The following is a 23,806-nucleotide window of genomic DNA, read 5'->3' on the forward strand; positions in this document are numbered from 1 at the left end:
TGAGAGTGTGTGTGTGTGTGTGAGAGAGAGTGTTTGTGTGAGTTTGTATGTGTTGAGTGTGTGTGTGTGTGTTGAGTGTGTGTGTGAGTTTGTGTGTGTGTGTGTGTGAGACTGTTTGTGTGTGTGAGAGTGTTTGTGTGAGTTTGTGTGTACTGAGTGATTGTGTGTGTGTGTGTGTGTGTGAGAGAGTGCTTGTGTGAGTTTGTGTGTGTGAGAGAGAGTGTTTGTGTGAGTTTGTGTGTGTTGAGTGTGTGTGAGAGTGTTTGTGTGAGTTTGTGTGTGTGTGTGTGTGTGAGAGAGAGAGAGAGAGAGAGTGTTTATGTGAGTTTGTGTGTGTTGAGTGTGTGTGGGTGAGATAGTGTTCGTATGTGAGTGTTTGTGTGAGTTTGAGTGAGTGTGTGTGTGTGTGTGTGTGAATGACTGGGTTCACTGACTTATATAAAGTCCCACTCAAAGTCCATTAGTTTCTTTAGTAGACTGGAGACACGAGGGTTGACTGATGTCATCTTTTTCTGGGCGACTTTCCCCGTACGCTTTGACAGGACTTTGCCTCGTCCAGCCTTGGTGCCTCTCTCAGGATTTATCCCGATGAAACGCCTGAAAAACAAATGTGTTTATTCATAATTAGTGTCAGGACAGCTTTCTTAAAGGAATAGATCACCCAAATATAAAAATTTAATCATCATTTACTCACCTTAATGCCATGCCAGATGTGTATGATTTTCTATCATCATCAGAACACAAACGAAGATGCCTGTCATTTCAGCGCGCTACAGAGAGAACAATGGAACATTATTTAAATAAAATTTGCAACGTTGTTTGAAGGCTGCACTTCGCAGAATAAAAAGAAGTTACGTTATGAATCTCACCCTGTAATATGGAAGATCCGTTTCAGAAATCCAGCTGCACTCGGTGTCACAGTTACAGTTGGTTTCCCACTGAAACAAGTGTTTAAAAAGTTAGATACAATTCCAGTATCACCAATGTTTTCAGATTAAAAGAGAAGGAATATCATGCATCCCTGCATAAAACTTAACATTATCAGCTGTACAGCTGCGTTTCCCAAAGGCGTTGTATACTTCGACTTCGTCGTTAGTAGATTGTAGAAAGTATTGTCACCAATGGTTTCTACAACCTATTTAAGCTTACAATGCTTTTGCGATTTGCAGCCCAGATCTGAACGTTAAAGTTGTTAACGTTATCTGACCACTGACCGCTTGAGTGAGGTGTTTCTGCACTGTTTTGTGTGTCAGCTCAGACTCAAATCTCAAATCTGACATGCAAATTAACAAATTAACCCAAATCCAGTGCATTATTCAATCTGACAACAAATCACTTAAAGAAAACAATTTTAGTAAAAGAAACAAAGATCTTGGGCTTAAAGACAGAAATATAACGTTACAAACAGCTTATTTAGTTGATATTGGGATCTGATGGCAGGTAGGCTACCAAAATCATTATCACAGCACAATATGAGTTGAACATAAATGTAATGTTTTATGGCTATGCTAAAAAGCAAATCAAAAGGGTACTCACCTATTAATTCAGAAGATGAAGATGGGTGAAAAAAATCACCCCTTAAACACGTGTGGGCTCACTGTAGTCTTGTGTTCCCAAAATGCAATGCAAAAAATACTGTAAAGTACTGTTTTCTTTCCTTTGAGCAATCAATACTGTAAAATACCGTAATATTACGTCCAAGTCATTTAACCAACCAAAATTAACAGTAATGTACTGCATTTAAAAATAACAGGATTATACTGTTGATATTTTGAAGTAAATTAACAGCAATTTTTAAGAGTGTGCCAAGAACCTGTTTTCTTGGAAAAATTACTAGTTTTGGGACCATTACATTTTTTTTTTTTTTTTTTTGCATTTTGCATTTTGCATTTTGCATTTTTGCATACATTAAATAATTTCACATTTCCACCCAAATTCTCATTTCCATAAAGCAAAAACGATAATTCTCATTAGTGCACAACAGTGATGATTAATTGATGATATATTTACTGAACATTGGTATTATTAAAATGGTAAAGAATTTATACATCAGGGTAGTATTGCTACAGTGTTGTGGGTGGTTGTAAGGTAGTTGCTAAGGTGTTTTGAAAGTTTTAATGTGTCGATTTGTGGTTGCTAGGGATTTTTGTGTGTTTACAAAGTAGTTGCTTGTCCCCAAGTCTCTATGATATTCTAGTCTCTAGATATGGTGTGGGTCCCTCCTTCAATGCAAATCTATGGGATTTTTTCACCCATTTTACCATCTGCCATGCAAAAATTGGATGTTGCTTGAAAATGAATAGCAGTTCTGCAATAAAGTTGAAAACTTATGGGTAGGGGTTTGTTAAAAAGTACCAGTATGAGAAATAGTAAAACAAACACCATTAATAAAGAATGTTTGCCATTTAACATTGTGTGACTCCGCACGGTGTATTTTGACTTTGCTATATGCCATGCATAATTTAAATAAATAAAAATTGACTGAATACTGTTCTCAAGACTCTAGAATGTCATTTAAAGGGTTAACTTCTGCCACACCGAGTCATGTGACACAACAGCACACCGTCGATTTCCTTGAAGCGCTCCTACGGACGCAGCGCCAACAAAAGTGCCTCTGGTAAGAAATCTCTTTAGGTTTTTTTCATTGAAACCTATTTGCTTGTAAAGAGGAGAGTCTCTAGTTTCGTTTTAAATGCCTCATTAAACAGTTTGTTCATTTTTTTGCACGTCAGCATGCTGATAAACTTACCTGTATGTCCACATCTGTGGAAACTCGTACTGCATTTCCTTAAGTAAAAAAAAAACAAAACAAAAAAACATTAGTTATTTTGAATAACTTTCAGCTCTAATACATCATCATTGTGCAATACAATTCTATTCATTAACATTAGTTAATGCATTCCTAATTTACTGTGCATTTTTACATTGAGAATAAATGGGTTAATCGAAAAGCTGAAAAATGTTTGCTTTCAGAGGCTTTATATGAAGTTAGGATGAAATTAAGTTGCATTTCAAACTGTTCTGAGACCAGTGAAGACAGACAGCACACTGGATGTTAAGTCATTCACTAAATAGGGAGCAAGGGAGCATTCTATAGTTCAGTTTCAGGCTGCAGATGATGTTTGGATCACTCAACATGTTTGGCAGACATGGGACAATGATAATCAGTACATAGATTCAGAATTTTATATTGTAACATTTTATTTTAACATGGTTGGCAGTGATTGGATGATGCTGGACATTACTTTGAATAAGAATAAATTATTCAACTTTACAGAAAATCAGTTTTAATGTTTGTAACGTCACAAAAACATGAATAACCAACACTCCTGGAAACCAAATCAACAATTTGATGAAAAAAACTTTCTATAGCTTGATGTTATTTTAAATTTCACAACTAAGTCTCACTGTCCACATACAGTATGTGGACATAAATTTTTAGCAAAAACTCAGCAAAAAAAGAAATGTCCTTTTTCAGGACACTGTATTTTAAAGATAATTTTGTAAAAATCCAAATAACTTTACAGATCTTTATTGTAAAGTGTTTAAACAATGTTTTCCATGCTTGTTCAATGAACCATAAACAATTAATGAACATGCACCTGTGGAACGGTTGTTAAGACACTAACAGCTTACAGACGGTAGGCAATTAAGGTCACAGTTATAAAAACTTAGGACACTAAAAAGATCTTTCTACTGACTCTGAAAAACTCCAAAATAAAGATGCCCAGGGTCCCTGCTCATCTGCGTGAATGTGCCTTAGGCGTGCTGCATGGAGGCATGAGGACTGCAGATGTGGCCAGAGCAATAAATTGTGATGTCCGTACTGTGAGACGCCTAAGACAGCGCTACAGGGAGACAGAAAGGACAGCTGATCGTCCTTGCAGTGGCAGACCATGTGTAACAACACCTGCACAGGATCAGTACATCCGAATATCACACCTGTGGGACAGGTACAGGGTGGCAACAACAACTGCCCGAGTTACACCAGGAACACACAATCCCTCCATCAGTGCTCAGAATGTCCGCAATAGGCTGAGAGAGGCTGGACTGAGGGCTTGTAGGCCTGTTGTAAGGCATGTCCTTACAGACATCACCTGCAACAACATCGCCTATGGGCACAAACCCACCTTCGCTGGACCAGACAGGACTGGCAAAAAGTGCTTTTCACTGACGAGTCGCAGTTTTGTCTCACCAGTGGTGATGGTAAGACTCGCGTTTATCATCGAAGGAATGAGCGTTACACCGAGGCCTGTACTCTGGAGCGGGATCGATTTGGAGGTGGAGGGTCCATCATGGTCTGGGGTGGTGTGTCACAGCATCATTGGACTGAGCTTGTTGTCATTGCAGGCAATCTCAACGCTGTGCGTTACAGGGAAGACATCTTCCTCCCTCATGTTGTACCCTTCCTGCAGGCTCATCCTGACTTGACCCGCCAGCATAACAATGCCACCAGCCATACTGCTCGTTCTGTGCATGACTTCCTGCAAGATAGGAATGTCAGTGTTCTGCCATGGCCAACAAAGAGCCCGGATCTCAATCCTATTGAGCACGTCTGGTTCATACTAGAACAAACCTACACAAGCTCAAAATAAATAATGTATCAAATTCTTTTACTTAAACAATCTGGGGCACAAATTCAACAATGCCTAAGAACTTAACTGCTTATCAGCAAAACAGGGTATGTACAAGTTTAAAATACTTATGATAATCTGTAGTGTATTACAATATAAACACTATTAAGTGAGCATCGTCATATAATAAAATGAGAATTCATCAACAGTAGATCAGTGATCGCTTAGAAATGTCCAGTACTTATGAATATGAACCACTCTGAAATTGAAAAACTCTACCTTGCACTAGGGCTGAACGATAAATCGAAATAAATTTGGAATCGCTATATGACGTAGTGTGATTATCAAACTGCAAGGGCTGCAGATAAATTCAATACATAAATAGTCTGCATGTGCAGCTCACTGAGTTTACTGTATGTGCGCTGCGCTGTTCTCTGTAGTGTTTTTCACATACTCAAACCAGGCACTAGGCTAATAATCTGAGGGCATTATATACTGTATTCAGCGCATTTGTTGCGCATTTGCGTAATTCCAAATATGACTGGCAACTAAAAGTTACTATCCAAATCTAAAGTAACCTTATAACACTGGGTTTTTGTGGACAGAAGCCAACTCAACCACTAACAGAAATGTCTTCCGTCATTGTTCTGCCAAAATAAAAGCTTCGTCCAAAATAAAGGCTTAAGGGATTTTTTTTTAAATGTTCATAATCATATTGCAGTTCAGACTGCAATCGCAGTATTTTTCAAAATAATCACAATTATCATGAGCCCTTGTGTGCTTAGAGTAGCCTAAATGTGAGATTAGTCCTGTGTCTTCACTTTAAAGCACGCAGCACATGCAGACGATATATCTATTTCACTTAATCAAAGCTTAATCACTACATTCCTGTCTTTAAGACATTTTAATGGCTTAAACATTTTTTTAAGACATAATAGGGACTAGCAGGAACCCTGTAAGTGCAGGAGCTATTTTACAACAGCTATAAATGTGGCTCATCTAATCAGATTTTAGATCCACAACTGTTCTTTCTATGAATAATACTTTGTTTCACTATGAATAATACTGAATCATATACAATATTTCCCATAATCAGTTTATTAAAATTTGGAGATTTACATTGGAGATCAGAAACTTGGGCCAAAATGATGCTGTATGTATAGTCAGTTGAAGTGTTGGTATGGGTGAAACTGCTGACCAAATAACTGTTGCCATAGTTACTGGTAAATGTGGGCGGAACAGGGGAATGATGTTGCTAATGCAGAGATTCTGTTCTATACAAACAGGTCACACTAGTACTATGCAGAAAATAGCTCCATGAGTAACAATATTGGGACTATAATAGACAAGGGTTAATGTGTATATATATAAAAAAAGCATTTATTTACAGAAGCAGCAATCATGGGCACTGAAAGGTGTTCTATCATGCAGTTTAGCTCACCCCTCTAGAGTATTTTTTATTAATTTTTTAAGAACAGAATGTATTGATATCATATTTTCAAGACTACCATCATTCATCCATCCATCCATCCCCACCCCTCTATCTATCTACAGTATCCATCCATCCATCCATGCTTTTCTACCATCATGCCAAATGGTTCTCGTTGCAGAATCGTGTTATTCAGGATTAGAATGGACTGATTGGGCAAGTAACCAATCGTAAGTTGCCACGTCACTAAAGCTATTCCACCAGACGTTGAGTACGGTTAGAAGAAGAAGTAGTTTTATTTATATAGCGCCTTTCCCAAAGCTTTAGGTTGCTTTATAATAAGTACATAAGCTAAATGTGCTGAGGAATCCAGGCCAGGAATGGTTCGCAATTGTACCGTACCGAACTGTGCTCAAGTGGAAATGCTACTGGAACAGTTACTCGGCGTGCTCAGAACAGTTTGCCACAATTGTGATGTAAACAAACAAACAAAAAAGCTTTGTTTTTTTTTTGTTTTTTTCTTCATTTCATTGCATCAGTTGAAAATTGTAAATCTAGTCACTTTATAATAATAATAATAATGGTCCTCTCCTCAATAAACTGCTGAACTTGAGATATCATTAACAACTGTGATATCATTAACAAACAAACAGAACCAAAAAAACAAACAAACAAAAAAAAAAACAGCCTAACCTAGTCTGCTCATCTTAGCTGGTCTACCAGTCTGGTAAGACTGGTTTGTTGGATGGTTTTAGGCTCTCTTCAGCTGGTCAGTCTGGGAGACCAGCTGGCTGACCACCTAAACTAGCTGAGCACCAGCTTGGCAAGGCTGAGAGACCAGTTCAGCCAAGACCTGCAAACCAGGTTCTGCTGGATTAAGCAGAATTTTTTCTAAAAGAAATAGCAGCTCAGAAAATAGTTCATAGTAAAGTAACCTCAATAAACTGATAAACTCCATCTCTAGCTTCAACAGCAGCCTCTCTTCAGATATGGTAAACTACCCTCAAAATATTAACATCTCTAATACTTTCTTGCTGACATTTACCTTATCTTGTCATGTGTTCCTTCAAGGTCCTGCTCTACAGGGGACATCACGACTTCACCGTAAATGTAACCTCTCATGTGTCAGTCTAGAGTTGAGTGGTTTTTATTGTTCAGAAGTCTGACTTGAAGCTCCTTCTCCTCCTAGATCAGACTCATGACTCACACTCTGAGACTGAATCGACCATCACCAAATCCCTTCCGTTTGCAACCGCCTGATTTTCATTTGCTAGCGCTCATGTAGGATTTGCCATTTGGCGCAAGGCTGGCTTTTGAAAAATGTCCCAGGCCCTGTGAATTTAGAGGAATATTATAATTTTAATGTCACAATGCAATGACTTTGTCTAAATTTGGACGTTTTTCTCATAATATTATTTTATTTATTTTTTTACATGAATGTGGTAACATCCCCTCAGTTATAGTATTGTTTTGAGAGCAAAAACAAACCAAAAAATAAGACCATCTCTGGGTTTCCCAATAACGTTGCAACTTAAGTGTTTACGAATATCTTAACTAACGTCGCTCATTATTTTAAGATGGATTAACGGCAGATTCCCAAACCAGCATGCAGATCGCTCGATAAAGTAGAACTTAAGTGCTTTGTTACGGAAGCTGTCCGGACCAAAGGTGCTGAAACTTTGGCAAATATGTCCAGGAGTTTGTCTTCTCAATATGAAAATAATGTGGAAATACTGACAAACATGGAAGTTGTTTGTAACCTTGCCAAAGCACCAAAATGTATTAACTACTACATAATTTAATTACAGAAATAATAATGGCTTTTGTAAGATATGGGGTTTCAAATGTATTAGTTCTAAACTTCACAAAGATTAGAGAAAGTGACACAAGAAATGCATGTAACATTAATGCACAAGATGTGCATCATAATAATGGGCTCTCATGTAGCCTAAAGTTTTGTTTCTTTGGCTGGGACCTGAAAAGATGCACAAAGAACATGATTAAAATGACAGACATCAGTACTGACCTATAGACCTATGTAAATATGAATAGATCATCTGGTTACAGTTCAAGGCACTGTGCACTTGTAGCCTTCCCATGAATAAATTAAATATCCTGCATAACCATAAAAAAATGTGTGCATGACTACACAGCGCATCTGGAGATATGTCAAGCTATAACGTTCTTCTCCATCATTTGATTAGTGTTTGATGAATTACTGCTGATATGATAGGTTGAAAATGTTCTCAAACACCTATTTTAAATAAAATTCATTTTTACTACTTTTTAATTCTTTTATTTGTGGTAATAGCGTGATCTAAATTGCGGCAGGCAGTTTTTGTGAATTTATTCTCAAAATATTATGACTTTAATCTCGTAATGCTATGACTTTATTCTCAAAATTTTGACTTAGGAGCCTGGGTAGCTCAGTGGTAAAGACGCTGGCTACCACTCCTGGAGTTTGCTAGTTCAAATCCCAGGACATGCTGAGTGACTCCAGCCAGGTCTCCTAAGCAACCAAATTGGCCTGGTTGCTAGGGAGGGTAGAGTCACATGGGGTAACCTCCTCATGGTCGCTATAATGTGGTTCATTCTCGGTGGGGCATGTGGTGAGTTGAGCATGGATGCCGTGGTGGATGGCGTGAAGCCTCCACATGCACTATGTCTCCGTGGCAACGTGTTCAACCACCCGGATTGAGACGAATCACTACGTGACCACAAGGACTTAAAAGCGCATTGGGAATTGGGCATCCCAAAAGGGGGAAACCCCCCAATTTTTTTTTTTTTTTTTTTTTTAACGTGGCACTATAACGCCGTCGTAATATTGAACGTTTGTCAAGCTCCAAAAAGAACAATGAACATAAAGCAAGAATTTCAGTTTTTCACTGAAAAAAATTCCCCTCTATTGCAGCTCTCAAATCTCATTCTCTATTCCGCATATTTGAACTGTGGTGACGCGATCGGTCACATGACATGTGAGAACCAATGATGTTTGTCATTAATAATGTGGGTCTTCGACAAACCATTTTTCATTCTGGTGAAAACAATTCTTCACAATTTCTCCTTTTGTTTTCCACAAAAAAATAAAAAGACAGAATACAATGAATGTAACTCTTTAAGTGACAGCCCACAATAAAACATTAGTTTTGATGATTTTTGCTTAGAAAGTGTACAGCATGAAAGTCAGCTCAGGTATGCTAGGAAAAGTCAAGAATCAAGTAGTATCCATTTATTCTCAATCTATATGGAATGCACATCACAACTGCTTTGCACTTAATCTCACTTTTTCTTTGCAAGTCAACCCACTTTTTCAATCCGCTACCCAAATCATGTCTTTTAATAAAACATGCATCACATTCTTTATATAGAAGTCCTTCTTTAGCTCAAAAGTCTTATTGATTCTAGTCATGCCTGCTGCAATTCTTTGGTCAGTGCATTGAGAGGTATGTGTAATGGCAGATTGACATGTCACATGCTCGTACCCTCATCTTTTATTTAGCTTCTCGCTCCTGGTGGTGTGAGGGGAAATTTATAGGCTGCTGTGAGGGGCCCTTACCTCATATAAACCTGTCGCACGTTGAGGTTTGATGCAGTCATATATTTCACCATGTCCCTTATTATTCTGACATCCGTGCTCTCACCGGCTTGATTTTGAACACCCATTTTCATTTAAATAGTTTTTTGCTGATTGACAAACAAATGAAGGCACAAGGTCACACAGAATTCTTACCAATGGTAAAAAAGGAAGGAGACTCTTTGCTGATAAACTTGAACTCATCATGTGGTCATCATTGATTGGTGGATTAGTTGCAGAAGATGTCGGTTTGCTGCTGGTCTTTTTCATGACATGATGAAATGCAACTATGAAGTAATGCAAATGTGAATATGTTTTTAGTATTCAGTGTATGTCAGGTCAGAAATCAAACTCATGTCTAGGGCTCCCTGGTATGATACCATACACCATGCAATGGTAGAAGTAGCCAGTCAGCCAGTGTTTTGGTTTTGATATCAAGTAATAGGAACATTTTCTTTGTGCCATTCCATAACAAATCAGAAGTTTTAGAATATAGCTCACAAGTTGTTGGAACTACATTAAGGTTGATTTTTTTTTTTTTTTTTTTTTTTTTTAAGTTTTAAAGTCCAAGTTCCCACACACTTATTTATTGTAGAGAGCCGCCTGGGCATTATTAAAATCTCCTTGTGTGTTTCCCAGAAGGAAGTCAGTCATATGGATTACAAAATTTTTATTTTGTGATCAGAGAACCCTTTAAATGCATAGGCAAGTACTAAACTACCACCCAAATAAAACCAGTGACAGCACAAGCCTTACATTTCCACAACAGTTTTCCAAAAATAATTGATGCACAATAACCCAATGGATTACACTCATGCTCAAGTGTGAAACTCATCTCATTCACTGAGAACGTGCAATTTTAATTACCTGTGAGGTGAAACACTAAGAGACACTGATGATAATGGGCATATCATTCAAGGCACAGCTTTCAACAAACAGTAAACATATGTTAACAGACAAAGCATGAAAACGTTTTATGATGCATTGTGTATATGTTTATTCGTGCATTTACGATGGGGACATGTCCCCACCACTTTTTGTCATTGCCGATTTTATCCACTTTATCATTATAAAACAGTTTGTTGCAGGGATGTATCTAATATGAGTAGAACCCTAACAAAAATGTAGAGTTCATGGCAAATTTGCCGTAATTTTTAAATGCAAATGAGCTTTGCAGCAAACTTGCAGCAAATTGTCCATTGTTGCCAAAGGTTTGCTGCAGCTTCACCACTTCCAGTAAAGAGCTGCTAAGTCCTGGGAAAAAATTTGCAGTGAATCACAAGTTCATTTGCATGTGAAAATAATGAGTGGCACATTTGTGGCAAGTTTGCAGCTAGTTTGCCAGAACACTAGATTTTTGTAAGGGAAGTTTTAATTTTGTTAGAGTTTTTTATAATGAGTAGCAATCCGGTTTGAAGAAAAATTTAATCCTCCCCTAAATCTTATACCGATAGACCTCTGAATCAATGTTATTGGCTGTTATTTTGGGTATGCTATTCAGTGTCAGATAATAAATCCTGCAATACTGCTTAAAGAATTATGTTGTCTTAATCATAAAAATACATTAATTAATGTTGTGTAGGTTGTATATGACACATCACATGATACAATGAAAGAGATGGTCAAATTAAATGTTTCTTTTGTGCTCCGGTTACTGTAGCATGCTAACCGATTAGCTTGCTTTGCTAACATTCCATCATCTATCCATGGTTCAGCAATCCTACTAAGCTTAAATATTCTGTGCTAATACTGTACATCATCATATCAAAATGTTACATTTAGTGCTATATGGTAAATGGATATGGTAATACTGTACTTACTGACTGTAAGTACAGATGCACAGACGCTCCTGATCAGGCATAACAAACAACTGTCCAAGGGGTACTGTCCCGTATTAGCCGGGACATCCCATATTGAAGGCTTAATGTCAGTGTTAGTGTGCTTGGTTTTAGTCAAATGAAAAGGTGTATTAGGCCGGATTAAAACCCTAATCCTCTTGTATTGAAAGTGATATTGTTAACACTGGACCAACAAGTCACACTTAGGGTCTGTTCCAAATCCTTGTGAGCTGCCTCCAGAGGCAGCACTTTAAGACATCATAGGAGTGCTCCCGAAGCAAAGGCTGTTCCAAAAGGAAGGTAACTTAATTATGTTGCCTCCTAAGATAAGTTGTTTTTGCCATGGTATCATCTTACGCATCCTTCCACAGTTAGGCAATCCCAGAATGCACAGTGATGTGCTCGGTGGAAAAATAAATCCAAAATGGTGGACGAAAGCGAGATACATTTTGATTATAAATATACTCGTAATCCATTCAATACTGAATGTTATCGATAAAAAAATAGTTTAATATGATAGAAAACTAACTATTTAACCCACAATTTGTGTGTGCTTTGCATATTTATGCTCATTAGAGTATTGCTTATTTCCTCTCGCGTAACCTGTATTGAAATCAGTTGCAAGTCTAGTCTCCTGTGTGCTCCTCATGAGGAGCGCTATTTGAATGATGTGTTGAGTTGCTGTCTATGAAGAGTGTTCCAAATCGCTCTCTTATGATGCTCCATTTTAGTATATTGTTGCTGATTCCACCATCTATCCACCCACCCACAAACATTTGGGGGCCGACGATTGCAGATGCAAGAACAATATTATTAAATGCAACACAAGTTCATTTTAGCACTTGATCAGGTCACTTTGTAATGAGTTTATGTGAACTTGTTTTATTTTGAAAAATAGCCACCAAGTGTGCTTTTGAAATTATTCTTAAATGAATTTTGGGCATTCCTAATTGTAATGTTAATTTTTGCATTTAAGTTTTAAAGAGCAAATATACTACTGCAAACTTGATCTCTGGATCTATACATGACATAGACTATTTATTGAAAAAGTAAAATATCATTTTATCAGGAAAATATCAAGACCGGATTACACCATCTGACATTAACACTGATTTTAGACCTGATTTGCAGTTGGGCCGAGTCAGTGCTCAACTGCACTAGTCAACGCTAGTTGGCTTCAGTCTGCAGATTTTGAGCCAATTGGAGTTGATTGATTTCACAGCAAAAATTGCAAAGTATATAATGATTACAGACTCTGATTTCTTACACTCTGAATGTGATTCCATACTGTATGGTGCTCCACGACTCAAATTTCCTGCCAATGGATATCGAACATGCAGGGCCATGAAGATGGCAAACAAGCACAATGGAAATCGAGCGCATGGGGCCATGGATCTCAAGAAATAGAAATGGCTAACAAGCACTACCCACCTAACTTCTAATGCCTCCAACTCACATTGCAGTCTAAGGCCATACTGGCCATGTCTTCCCACCCAAGACCACCCCCAAATGCAACTGGCCCACTAATTCCATGACTCATAACATAGAGTAGCAGCAACAACTATGGCAGCACTCACACACATCCATGTTTGTCCATGAGTGTCATGCTGGAAAATAATTGTCTTATTTTCTAGTATTTATGTATTATTTTCTGACACTTAAATGACACCTGCCACACAGCGCAGCTATTTGCACCCCAGTAGTCTATTGTAAACATAGAAATTTATTACAAACTGCATTGTGTGTCACTTCAGTAGTGTGCAACATAACTCTGGTGAGACTGCCTTTTCAACCCGGGTTCGATTCCGCGTTTGTCACACTCTTTTTCCCATTCTATTTCCAGTCTCCTTATAAAAACACTACTTATAATAATAGTTTAAAAATGAATATACTGTAAGCCTTCACTGTTTTATGACATCACAGCTAGCACTTATGAGCACCCTCAACACCAAATGTCCCCACCATTTTTTTTAAAACAAAGAGATGCCTCTGCATATATTGCATTACAGAGGACAATGTGAAGTTCGGAGAATGAATGTGTTGATCCAAAGTTCAGTCATTCAATCTTAATAAGTAGTTGGATATTTCATGGTCCAGCCATACAGATTACACCCTGAAAAGATTGTCAAGAATGGCGGGTATGAAAATCTGCTAAACTAATCCTAAATCTTTTCCCCCTACACCTTTTTAAACTTTTTTGGGGTCTGCAGAATTTTTTCAGGTCATGACGTTTTTGGATTCCTCATGAAGATTAAGATTCAAAAAATCCATGCTTTCTCATTAGAAACCGAGATTGTCCCATTACCAGCTCATTTTTCTGCTGATCTGTCTGATTGGAGCGCAAAGATTTCTTCAGTGTGCTGATACAGACCTTTCATGAAAGTGTCTGGTTTTGGTAAAACTTCCAATTGATAGCAAATAAAATGGCTTCTCACAGCACAAGAAAAACCAAATCAAACACTCTGACTTAAATTATTAACCTAGGTCCCAATTATGCTCAGATCACTCTCTGATATTCTCTCTCTTTGCTGCAGACCCATGCGGTTTGACAGCGATTGTTTCAATATTTAGTGAGAAGTCTTATCTCACCACAGTTCGATTTCTTGCATAGGAATTGCAGTAGACAGATCTCACTAAATTAATAAACTCCCTTTAACATGGGTCAGACAGTAATCAGTGATCCTCTGTGGTGCATGGCGAGATCCCTCTTCCCCACTGAATCTGTTGCCATAGATACCCACTCATCCAAGAAGAGTAAAACCTTCAGGGCAAATTCCTCTTGTACAAGAAATGTAACGACTGTCACTTCACTTGGAATTATGGGCCAGGAGCTCAAACCAAAAGAGCTGATCGCAGGTCGGTTTGTGCCTTTTATATCCAATTTAGCACATTAATATCAGCTGGGACCGAGATGAACCAGGATGAACCCAGAACCCAGAGTAGTTACTCTGAGATGCTAATAGATATGGAACTGGGATTTTTATTCAGGGCAGTAAACAGGATCCAGTTTAAATCTCATTCTGTCCTAAAACACTTAATTTGGCCTTTACATCATATCTTAATCAGATGCGACACACTACAGCAACACATTATAAATGTCTTTTGGACATTCTATCGATCACTTGGTTTTTATTTAAAGGGGTCATCTCATGAGGAACCAAACTTTCCTTGATATTTTCATAATTTTACTATAAAAGCATACTGTAAATTTCAGAACTCAAAATGTAATCCCCAATACAATAAAAGCATTTATTAAAAGCAAGCTGCAAGAACACCTCGTATAATTCTTCCCTACGTCACTAGGGGGCCCATTAATTCATGAACGTCTCTGCAGCAACAACATCAACGCCTACTTTACAACATCGCACCCTTGGCCCCGTCCTCTGAGGCTCAGTTCGGAAACAGTGAGAGAGTGCAGGACGGACAGACCTGGTGTGGCCTACTAACTATTCTTAAAAACACCAAAGAGGACCCATCTGGACTATTTTGAATTATTTTTGTATATAAACATGCACTAGATAGACATCTTTGACCATTGTCATGTATCTCGCGGCACTTTTAAAAGACCCAGTGTCTAGTTACAATTCTGTAAAGGAGAGCCATTGTCTTTCATACCACTGCTCTGTGTCTTGCTGTTTCGAGCACAAGTGCATCCTGGATGTGTTCTCGCACCCATCCGTGCTAATTTTATTTGTTGGTGTATGTAAACATGCACTAGATGGACATTATATAATTGACAGTTCTGATGCATTTCCGATGATGTGAACCTCAGTACACGATGATACTGTACAGTGTGTGTGTGTGTGTGTGTGTGTGTGTGTCTGTGTGTTTTTTTTCTTCCTGCTTTGAACTATTTATGTGCGTTTTTGTATGTTTTTTCATATCAGCTTAGATTGCTTGTGAACCAGTCAAAATATGATTCAAGCTTTGCAAAGTAACTGCTATTGAAGAATATGGCAGTTAAAAACACTACTGGACCTGATTGCAAAACCGTGAGTAAACAGTTTCATGCATAAATATTTTAAATGTCATGACTGTTTGATGGTTAATCTGTAAACCCTGAAATGTAGTTGTATAATATTGTGGAACTTTTTCATTCTCTTCTGATTGAGATTCAAATGTGTCTGTATTCGAGGGGGTGCACGATGTTAGCAAATCATAACAGTGGGCGTTTACTTTGAAGTTTAAAGGAGATGCTTAGGCCAAAACTGAACTTTTCAGACAAAGGGCCAGAGACAGGGTGGAAAATGATCATATATTACAAAATTATTAAGTTTTGTTGCAAAAAAAAAAAAAAAAAAAAAAAAAAAAAAAACATCAGTGGACCTAAGGGAAGATAATTAAATTATATAAAATAAAGAGTATGTTATAACTCCTTTATTGGCCACTGTGAACTCACATTGTTCCAAAATTCTGTTCTGATTAGCTATGATTGTGCTGTGTTGCACAGCAGTGTTGTTTTAAGCCTATATACTTGCATGTAGGCAGACAAATTGCTTGTTGCTGGAATCTTAACACATTGCATATGGTTAGAACACTGTTGTCTTAGATTAAGCGACATGAGTAATATGTCAAGTCATTTTTATTTGTATAGTGCTTTTCACAATACATTATCTCTAGGCACAATCATTATTTCAAGCTCGATTAGACTTCCTAGTGCTTGATGCATGCGCAGAGCGCTAGATGGTACTAGGAAGTGTAAGCAAGCTTGAAATCATAAAGATTTATAGTGATAATTGAGTTACATTTTGATCTCTTCTCACACAAAACCGATTGGATTGCTTCAGAAGACATGGATAAACCATTTGAGTCATATGGATTACTTTTATACTGCCTTTATGTGCTTTTTGGAGCTTCAAACTTTTGGTCACCATTTAAGTGTTGCAGACAATTTGGCAGAAATAATTAGGCAGCACATGATTTGGTAGGCTAAAAGTAAATGACAAAAATAGTAGCGAGGGTGCCCAAGTGGCCAGTTTGCACTATATTTGCAGAGGAGCCTGAGGACCTAAGTGGTCATCTCCCACTGTATGCACCAATGGCCCTGGTGTTCAGCTTCCTTTGGAAGTCTTAGGTTGCATGGCCTTAGGCTTTGCAGGACCCTGGACCCTATAGTCTGAGGCCCCGGGGCACTTGCCTGTTAAGCGCGGTGTAGGGGAACTGGTGTAGAAACAGGGGAAAGTTGTCACTCTGATTTTATTTCTGATTGATTCAGATCATCCCACTCCTAAACATCTTAAAAAATATATATGATTGGTTGCTTTACATGCAAATCAGATGGGTCCTTCCTGTCTAAGTGGACAGAATAAGCTGCAATGTGGACAAGTCTTGGTCAAACTGAAAAGTCTGGCTCATGAGAGACTAACGTAGAAGCAAAGCTGATTCTAGAACAGTGGTTCCTTGAGCTCCCCCTTCAAGACAATGTATTGCCATTACCTTATGTAAATTTCAAATCTGTCTGGTGGTTGGAATGATTAATTGCTACCTTACTTGAAGGGCCAACGAACAAAGGAAAGCACAGAGGGTCAGCGGGCTGCTCTGTTTTTTTGATGAAACTCTGAGATGTTCCTAATTGTCTGGAGTGTGAGCACAGGAAGTGATTTTAATAGTGCTTGGAGCTATGCATTAAGGTTCGCAGGGTATTAAGACCGATATAATGAATTGTTTGAGAGTTTTCTGTGAGCGTGAGTGTGTGCTAGCCAGAGCTCATTTGCACAAGTTGAGGAAGTGTCTTAGTCATAGAGTGCTGATTCTGAGATATCCTCCTCTTGGGTGGCTCAGTTCCACATATACACTTTTCGTGGGAAGATCTTACAGGGTTTTTCCTGATGGCTCCCGATATCCATTTTTGCCAGATGAACAGTAAAGGTACAGTAATGTGCATGGGGTTCGACAGTGCCTAGTTTTGCATCCAGATTGGATAGGAATAAAGTCTGGTCCACACTGTCGCTGATTGTGGCCAAGAACCACTAAGGGTGTACTCACACTAGGCAATCTGTACTGTGCCTGAGCACGTTTGACCCCCAAAGTTTAGTTCGTTTGACTAGTGTGATCGCTCCGTACCATGTCCGGGCACGGTACACTGAACCGTGCCTTGGTCCACTTGAAGAGGTGGGCTCAGGCATGGTACGCATCTAGTGTGATTGCTAACCGTGACCGAGCACGGAACTCGAAACATGACATCAATGATGAGACTGGGCAAAGGGATCACTTTGGTCTATGGCATAGCTGCAGTGTTAACTGGAAATTTGGGCAGATGAGAGTATACAGGAACAACTGGATACAACACACAAGAACAGACAAGAACTACGAGATATTTGGTAAAATTTGCGACTATCTTTGTGCTCGTGGATACCAAAGAACCATTGAGCAATGACATGACAAGCTAAAAAAACTGCGGGTTCAGTATCTGCAGTCCGTAAATCTGGCAGCTCATCGGACGAAAAGGATAAATTCCAGTGGTACGATGCTGTCGATAATTAGGCATGTGAGAGGGCCATGAGTCACCGTGCCCCAAACGACTCAAAATAAGCCACAAAGTTACATTACAATGATGGACTTTTCTTCCTGTTTTCTTCAAAACAAAAAGTCACATCATAATGACGTAAGCATGCTCAGGCCTGGAACGTTAAGTGCAATGTGACTGCAGGCCAGCGGGAGAGTGGGGAGTGGGGGACAATCATGCTTGGGCACAGTACAAGGCAACCGGGCCTAGTGTGAGTACGCCCTTATTTCGACAGGAAGAGACTGACTGACTAGACAACTAGTCAACAAGCGATCAACCACAGTTTTTTAGTACTAAATTAAAAAAGCAATTTTTTTTTTACCTTGTAAATAAAAAACGAAAGATAAACAATTTGCAGATTCTACAAGGGGTATACAAACTCATGAGCGAACTTGCAGATGATAATCATTAGTATTTAAATTTGTATCAATTAAATATTCTGAAAGTGAATTATATGAGGGCAGTGAAATGTGGTGTTTTCCATTTATTGACTGTTGTAAATTATTTGATGTTTTTCAAAGGAAACACTTCAATACTTACACAGTTTCAGAGTACATTCTTCCATTCTGATTGCGAAAATATGGCTTAGTGAATTCAGATGAGAAAAGCACACCAATGCATGATCTTGCATAAATGGGAACATACAGTATTGCTCTGAAGAGAATGAGAGCTATGGCACTCTTAGTGACAGAACATGAGTGTTTCTCTCTCTGACCAGATGTCAACATTTTAAGGCCTGTTGGCTTGTCATGTATTTGTTAGCTTGTAAAGACAGAGACATGGTTTTGCACTCTGTTAAGAAAGGGATAAACATTGGATGCCCTACTTTTGTAAATCATAAAACCTGTGACTAGGTTTAAAGTGGTCTGAGGGTATTTCTTTTGTTCATAGTGATCTGAACTGTAATAACATTGAAGGCCCTGTGAATTGCCATTCACAACTTATTTACTTATGTAATGTGGCATATTTCAAAGTGAAACAGAATATTTAACAAGTAAAAAATGTAGTGTGGGACTTGATTTTATTAATTTGATTATATATAGAAATAAGCCACAATTCAAAATATGGAAATAATTCACAACACAATGGAAATAATCCCAAACGCAATGGAAATAAACCACAAAACAATGGTAACAAGCCACAACCTAATGGATATAAGCCACAACTCAACATAAATAAGCCCCAATCCAACAAAATGTATATAAAAACAAAATGTTTGCAAAACCATTGCATTTAAAGTCAAACATCAGAGGTGCTTTTAACAAAGAATAATTGCTTGAGTTTCCATCAGAACCCAATGAGGTGGCAAAATTTGATTTGCTAACTTTGTGTTGTTCTCCCCGGGCCATCATAGATATGACAGCTGAATTAAATGAGCCGGTCTAGTATTTAAACAACTGTATATTATTAAATATAGTAACACAAAGACCATGATGATAAGTGACTTCAAACATGAAGAGGCTGAATGGAAAGCAAATACAAGGAGGTGTTAGGATGTAAGGTTGTATTCTTTTTTTTTTCTTGTAAATGTCAATTTTAACAGAACAGCTCTTAATGTGCCCCCAATGTAAAACAATATTTTATGTATTAAGTCATAATTTGCTCCAATTCTGAGAGGCTCCTCAATGATTCTTTAAAAGTTTCCCTCAGTATGTTGGTGCCACATTAGTTGACTAAAATGTTTTAAACAACAAGGCCTTTATATTGGTGGGTGTGATTTATTTATTTATTTATTTATTTATTTATTTATTTATTGCCAAATGTAACCCACAACACAATGGAAATAAGACACAGCACAACAGACAAAAAACATTGCAGTGAAAAATAAGATGCAAGACAATGGAAATAAGCCACAACACAATAAAAATAAGTTGCAACACAATGGAAATAAGATGCAATGCAATGGAAACAAGCCACTGTGCAATGTAAATAATTCGCATCACAGTAAAAATAAGACGCAACACAATGGAAATAAGGTGGAATGACAATAAGACACAATACAAAGGAAATTAACCATAACAAAACAGAAATAGACAAAGCACAATGAAAATAAAACACAACACAATGGAAATAAGACACAAAGCAATGGAAATAAGCTGCAATGCAATGAAAACAAGACTCAACACAATAAAAACAAGAAGAAACATGATGGAAAATATAGCTGCAAGCAGCGATGATGGGCCTAAGCACCATTTCCACCTGGTGGCTTTCGGAAAACAATGCATGATGGACACATGCATTTGGTCGAGTAAACAAGACAGACACCATGTCTTACGTTCTGCTCAGACATAATGGTAAACAACTTTGATGTGTGGCAAATGTAATAAATGTGTAATTATGGCAATGTTGAACCCTTGAACAGCCCAAAAAATAATATTATTATTATTAATATTATAATCTCTTCTTCCTTTGGTGTACAGCATATGTAGTTTTTGGTGGCTTTTTCACTCAGTCAATAATTCACTCTCAAAATAAACATAAACTTCTTCACAATACTCAATGGCTCAAGCACTCAATATAAACGGATGCCAGCGTCTGCACTCTGGCGTGTTTTAGCTGCTTTTGAGGTCTCTACCCGCTATCACTGTTACAAGAAACAGCTGTTAAAATACATGTCAACCAGTTTGACGAGCCACACCACTCCCTCTTTCCCGCAAACAGACACACAACCACGCTCCCATCACCACATATACATAAAAGGAATAATGACATTTAATATGTTGCCATGGCAACACTATTTAAGATATCAAGAATTGCTTCAGAATTTTAACATATTTGACATTATTCTAAAACAAATGAAGCAATTCAGGTAAACATAAGAGGGATATTTCAAAGTCTGTTCAAAGTGCCACACTTCCTTCCGCCAGTTAATGGCACTATGACCGTGACCCACAACAGCCACATCAATGTGATCAACCCGCAAGGCCAAACATACGGCTCAATTTTGATGTAAATCACACGATGCATGCAGAAGATCTGAGACAATTCCTGTTTCCCATTTTTTGACGTTACTTCATCGTGTCACCATGGCAACACCATTCAATATATCAAAAATTAGTTCGCAATTTAGCATCGTCAATGTCTTGGCATAATGTTGCCCACATTCGGTACCTGTAACATGAATCCTCTAGGAGGAGTATTTCAAATTCCAGAGAATGCATTAATCAAACAATCCAAAATGGCTTGATGAGATCTATATGTGTACAAAGTTTGGTGATGGTAACTTAAAAGATATGTGCTACAGAGCCCCCCAAACATGCCCATCTTCTAGGTGACGCTACAGAGCCCCTCAAGCCCTAATGGCTGATGACTCTGATGTGTGTGAAAGAGTTTTCACGCATGATAAGTACCCCAAAAGTACCGAAAACCTTGAAAAGAATAATAATAATAATCCTTAGATGCCTCCATACTTTCAGTGCTTGGGATCTAATAATAATAATAAATAATAATAATAATCATAATCATAATCATTAGAAGAACAATAAGGCCTATGCACTTTCAGTGCTTGGGCCCTAATAATAATCCTCAGAAGAACAAAAGGGTCTTCGCACTTTCAGTATTTAGGCCAAAATAAGACACAACGGCAGTAAGACACAACACAATAGAAATAAACCATAGCACAACAGATATAGACACAACACAATGAAAGTAAGTCACAACACAATGGAAATAAGACACAACGCACTGAAACAAAACACAATGCAATGGAAATAAGCCACATCACAGTACAAATTAGATGCAAAGCCATAGAAATAAGGCTGAATGGCAATAAGACACAATGCAAAGGAAATAAACCAAAACAGAAATAGACAAAGCACAACACATAATACACAACACAATGGAAATAAGACACAAAGCAATTAAAATAAGGCGCAACGAAAACAAGATGCAATGCAATGGAAATAAGCAGCAATGCAATGAAAATAAGATGCAACACAATGGGAATAAGATGCAACACAATGAAAACAAGACACAATGCAATGGAAATAAGCCGCATCCCAGTAAAAATAAGACGCAACGCAATGGAAATAAGGCAGAATGACAATAAGACACAATACAAAGGAAATGAACCGTAGCAAAACAGAAATAGACAGAGCACAATGAAAATAAATCACAACACAATGGAAATAAGACACAAAGCAATGGAAATAAGCTGCAATACAATAAAAATAAGATGCAATGCACAAAGCAGTGGAAATAAGACGCAAATCAGGGGTGGAAAGAGTACTGAAAAATAATACTCAAGTTACTTCTTAAAAAATTTAGTTTGAGTAGAGTAAAAGTACCTGTCCTAAAAACTACTTAAGTAAGAGTAAAAGAGTAGTTCATATAAAAGTACTCATGAGTTGTGAAAACTATGCCCCTTTATAATAAAAACTCTATGCTGCAATTTAAAAATGTAGCACACATACCGTAATTTACATTCCCTTTTATGGCTGTTTGCCAGAAAGAATAAAAAATATAGGTATTTTATAGGTGTTTGTGACTGACAACTTTTAAAATTCATCACTTATCTATAAACACTACATGAATCTGATGGAAAAAATAAAAGGGTATCATGATTACAGAAATGAAAAGGCGAAAAAGTTATTTTCAATACAATGATCCCCATTTTATATCATAATGTATGAAACAATTACATTAAAATCAGTTAATGTGTAATGTCTAAATTTCCCTTAATGTCGACAGAGAGTTACTGTTGCACATAAAACATGTTCAAAACAATGCAGGGAATGCAAAAAATAAAGAAATAAATACCACTAAAAAAGCAGGGTCACTTGGCTCGTCATGTCCCGCACAATAAAGGGGGTAGAGCATTTGTTTGGTACAGGGGCCACATCGGGCTTCAAAGGAATAATTCACACAAAAATGAAATTTCTCTCATCATTTAGTCACCCTTATGCCATCTCGGATGTGTATGACTTTCTTTCTTCAGCAGAACACAAATTAAGATTTGAATGAGAATATTTCAGCTCTTTTGGTCCATACAATGCAAGTGAATGGGTGCCAAAATTTTGAAGCTCCAAAAATCACACAAGTCAGCATAAAAGTAGCCTAATCCATGTGACTCCAGTGGTTAAATCCACATCTTCAGAAGAGATATGATAGGCTGTGTGAGAAACAGATCAATATTTAAGTCAATTTTTACTATATATTCTCCTCCCTGCTCAGTCAATCTCCACTTTAACTTTCACTTTCTTCTTTTTGTTTTTGGTGATTCACATTCTTCATGCATATCGCCATCTACTGGGCAGGGAGAAAAATTTCTAGCAAAAACTGACTTAAATATTGATCTTTTTCTCACCCACAACTATCATATCTCTTCTGAAGACATGGATTTAACCACTGAAGTCGTATGGATTACTTTTGTGTTGCCTTTATGTGCTTTTTGGAGCATCAAAATGTTTGCATCCATTCACTTGTATGGACCTACAGAGCTGAAATATTCTTCTAAAAATCTTAATTTGTGTTCTGCTGAAGAAAGAAAGTCATACAAATCTGGGTTGGCATGAGGGTGAGTAAATGATAAGAGAATTTTCATTTTTGAGTGAACTATTTCTTTAAGTAGCACATGGGGGGCCACATTGTCCTCCTTTTGAGATACAATGTTCCACATTGATTTAGTTCTTGTGTCTTTTTAGCCCAAAAATAGATGTGTTCACATTCTCATGCATGATGCACAATTTTCTGAAGTTTGTGACTGGTGGAATATTCTGCCTGAAGTATTGCTTTATAAAGGTTGATACTTTTCTATCAGGCATTAGAAAAAAACATGATAAAGGCTAAGCATCTCTACTTTCCTGGTAATTTACTATACACATTGACACACTCTCTATATCAGGGGTCAGTATTATTAAAAAATATTGTTATTAAAAATGTCACTGT

General features: G+C 37.6%; 1 long non-coding RNA gene across 1 annotated transcript; it reads right to left on the reverse strand.

The window, feature by feature from the left end:
• Nucleotides 1-406: 406 nt before the first annotated feature.
• Nucleotides 407-987, reverse strand: LOC127438462 (uncharacterized). The gene is made up of 3 exons (XR_007896744.1): nucleotides 870-987; nucleotides 695-770; nucleotides 407-597 (listed from the first exon to the last, which is right to left on the reverse strand). It is a non-coding gene; the product is annotated as an uncharacterized LOC127438462 (long non-coding RNA).
• Between the last annotated feature and the right edge of the window lie 22,819 nt (nucleotides 988-23,806).

The sequence above is a fragment of the Myxocyprinus asiaticus genome, chromosome 49 (genome assembly GCF_019703515.2).
Source record: "Myxocyprinus asiaticus isolate MX2 ecotype Aquarium Trade chromosome 49, UBuf_Myxa_2, whole genome shotgun sequence".
NCBI classification, from domain to species: Eukaryota; Metazoa; Chordata; class Actinopteri; order Cypriniformes; family Catostomidae; genus Myxocyprinus; species Myxocyprinus asiaticus.